Raw genomic sequence first — 3,593 nt, 5'->3', positions numbered from 1 at the left:
CTTTGGAGAGGGTGCGGAGGAGATTTACTAGAATGGTCCCAGGGGATGAGGGACCTCAGTTATGTCGAGAGACTGGAGAAGCTGGGATTGTTCTCCTCAGAGCAGAGAAGGTTAAGGGGAGATTTAATGGAGGCGTTCAAAATCATGAGGGGTTTGGATGGAGTAAATAAGGAGAAAGTGTTTCCAGTGGCAGGAGGGTCGGTAACCAGAGGAGACAGATTGAAGATAATCGGCAAAAGAACCAGAGGGGGAGATGAGGAGAATGTTTTTTAACGCAGCGAGTTGTTGTGATCGGGAATGCGCTGCCTGAAAGGGCGGTGGAAGCAGATTCAATAGTGACTTTCAAAAGGAGAATAGGAGAAATACTTGAAAAGGAGAAATTCACAGGGCTGTGGGGAAAGAGCAGGGGGGAGTGGGACTAATTGGAGAGCTCTTTCAAAGAGCCGGCACAGGCACGGTGGGCCGAATGGCCACCTCCTGTGCTGTTTATTCCCTGCGCCCAGCCAAACCAGCAGCCCCGGGAGCGGGGACGGGGCGCTTTCACAAAGATCCCTGTCAGCAGGTACCGCTTCCCTTTTTCTGGGGTTACGCAACCCTGCCGAGCCGTCCCGCTCCTGAAAGAGGACTGCGAAAGAGCGATGAGTCAAAACGTGAAGCATCGGCTGTCTGGGCTGGAATAGAGGAACTGACTGACTGGCACTCGCAGACTGGCTCAGCAAACCGCTCCGGATTCCCTTCACCTGCCTCACACTCTACATGCCCGCCCTCCGCCCACTCTCCTCTCCCGAAGGCGCTGACTCTCGCAGCGGTACAGGAGCCAGGGGGGTATGGGTGGCCGGCTATTCGTCCATGGGAGGCGCCGTGCCCGCGCGCTCGAAATATCGCCCGCGATCAGACGTAGCGCCCACGTACGCCTGCGCTTGCACGCTCGCAAAGGCACGCTCACCGCGCTGGGTCTAGCAGCAATTCGGAGAGCGGGGCGCTGCGTGTTCAGCTGTGGCTCGGTGGGTAGCACTCTCTCTCTCTCTCGCCTCTGAGTCAGAAGGTCGTGGGTTCAAGTCCCACTCCAGAGACTTCAGACCCATAATCCAGGCTGATACTCCCAGTGCCGCACTGTCGGAGGGGCTGTACTGAGGGAGCGCCGCACTGTCAGAGGGGCAGTACTGAGGGAGCGCCGCACTGTCGGAGGGGCAGTATTGAGGGAGCGCCGCACTGTCGGAGGGGCAGTACTGAGGGAGCGCCGCGCTGTCGGAGGGGCAGTACTGAGGGAGCGCCGCACTGTCGGAGGGGCAGTATTGAGGGAGCGCCGCACTGTCGGAGGGGCAGTACTGAGGGAGCGCCGCGCTGTCGGAGGGGCAGTACTGAGGGAGCGCTGCACTGTCGCAGGGGCAGTACTGAGGGAACACCGCACTGTCGGAGGGGCAGTACTGAGGGAGCGCCGCACTGTCGGAGGGGCGGTACTGAGGGAGCGCCGCACTGTCGGAGGGGCAGTACTGAGGGAGCACCGCACCATTGGAGGGGCAGTACTGAGGGAGCGCCGCATTGTCAGAGGGGCAGTACTGAGGGAGCGCCGCACTGTCGGAGGGGCAGTACTGAGGGAGCGCCGCACTGTTGGAGGGGCGGTACTGAGGGAGCGCCGCACTGTTGGAGGGGCAGTACTGTGGGAGCGCCGCACTGTCGGAGGGGCGGTACTGAGGGAGCGCCGCACTGTCAGAGGGGTGGTGCTGAGGGAGCGCCGCACTGTCGGAGGGACAGTACTGAGGGAGCGCCGCACTGTCAGAGGCGCCATCTTTCGGATGAGACATTAAACCGAGGCCCCGTCTGCTCTCTCGGGTGGATGTAAAAGATCCCACGGCCAATATTGGAAGAGGAGCAGGGGGGAGTTCTCCCCGGTGTCCTGGGGCCAATATTTATCCCTCAACCAACATCACTAAAACAGATGATCCGGTCATTATCACATTGCTGTTTGTGGGAGCTTGCTGTGCGCAAATTGGCTGCTGCGTTTCCTACATTACAACAGTGACCACACTTCAAAAAAAGTACTTCATTTGGCTGTAAAGTGCTTTGAAAGGCGCGTTAGAAATGCGAGTCTCTTTTTAAACCGGTGTGTTGGAAGGAGAGATGCCCGGGCTGAAATTTTTTACTATGAAATATATTTGGGGAACTTGCGAAATTACCCGGCAGTGTTTTGGTTGTTGGCGAAGTGGTTTCCCTTTACAATCCGTCCGCCACGAAACGGACGGGAAACGCCGGCGGGACTTTCTGGCCAATCTGACACGCGGGTGCACCCCCGCCCCCCTCACCCCCGCCCCCCCCCACCCCCGCCCCCCCGCCACCCATTCGGGACAAGCTGCCCTCCCACTAACGGTCAGAGGTGGGAGTCCACGTACCTGAAGTGCTCAGCACGGCGGCCGACAGGAGACAGGACGAGTCTCCCCGGGAGCTCAATGAGAAGAGGCAAACCAAAATTTACGTCAAGGGGGGGCAGGATTTCGCCTCCCTGCCACCTCGTCAGAAGCAAACACAATTACACCGCGTTTAACAAAACAGGATCCACTTCCTACAGGAACTGCAAAAGAAGTTCCGCTTTGCCCCGTGATTTCATTCAAATGTAACTCTTTTCTGCTGCAAAGTTATCCAAACAATCTTGAAGTTGTCAGATATGGTTCAGTGGGCGGTACTTTCGCTTTCGGAGTCAGTGGGTCGTACGTTCCAGTCCCCACTCCAGAGACTTGAGCACATAATCCAGTACCGAATCTCCCGGTGCCAGTACTGAGGGAGCGCCGCACTGTCGGAGGGGCGGTACTGAGGGAGCGCCGCACTGTCGGAGGGGCAGTACTGGGAGCGTCGCACTGTCGGAGGGGCGGTACTGAGGGAGCGCCGCACTGTCGGAGGGGCGGTACTGAGGGAGCGCCGCACTGTCGGAGGGGCAGTACTGAGGGAGCGCCGCACTGCCGGAGGGGCGGTACTGAGGGAGCGCCGCACTGTCGGAGGGGCAGTACTGGGAGCACCGCACTGTCGGAGGGGCAGTACTGAGGGAGTGCTGCACTGTCGGAGGGGCGGTACTGAGGGAGCGCCGCACTGTCGGAGGGGCAGTACTGGGAGCACCGCACTGTCGGAGGGGCAGTACTGAGGGAGCACCGCACTGTCGGAGGGGCAGTACTGAGGGAGTGCTGCACTGTCGGAGGGGCGGTACTGAGGGAGCGCCGCACTGTCGGAGGGGCAGTACTGGGAGCACCGCACTGTCGGAGGGGCGGTACTGAGGGAGCACCGCACTGTCAGAGGGGCAGTACTGAGGGAGTGCCGCACTGTGGGAGGGGCAGTACTGAGGGAGCGCCGCACTGTTGGAGTTGCCGTCTTTTGGGTGAGATGTTAAACCGAGGCCCCGTCTGCTCTCTCAGGTGGATGTAAAAGATCCCACGGCCACTATTGGAAGAAGAGCAGGGGGAGTTCTCCCCGGTGTCCTGGGGCCAATATTTATCCCTCAACCAACATCACTAAAAACAGATGATCTGGTCATTATCACATTGCTGTTTGTGGGAGCTTGCTGTGCGCAAATTGGCTGACGCGTTTCCTACATTACAACAGTGACC

At 59.3% G+C, this 3,593-nt stretch overlaps 1 protein-coding gene across 1 annotated transcript in view; it reads right to left on the bottom strand.

Annotated features, from left to right (window-relative positions):
- tnfaip8l2b (tumor necrosis factor, alpha-induced protein 8-like 2b) overlaps positions 1-2,552 on the bottom strand; it is a 47,117-nt gene extending 44,565 nt beyond the window's left edge. The window contains exon 1 of the mRNA XM_085978663.1: positions 2,391-2,552. The gene's annotated coding sequence lies outside the window, so the exon portion shown is untranslated. The remainder of the gene's footprint in view (positions 1-2,390) is intronic.
- Positions 2,553-3,593: the final 1,041 nt, after the last annotated feature.

Source organism: Somniosus microcephalus, unplaced genomic scaffold (genome assembly GCF_052327205.1).
Source record: "Somniosus microcephalus isolate GS21.2 unplaced genomic scaffold, FLI_Smic_1.0 unresolved_chr7, whole genome shotgun sequence".
NCBI classification, from domain to species: Eukaryota; Metazoa; Chordata; class Chondrichthyes; order Squaliformes; family Somniosidae; genus Somniosus; species Somniosus microcephalus.
Note: the sequence above shows the minus strand (reverse complement) of the source record. Positions and strands in the feature narration are given on the sequence as shown.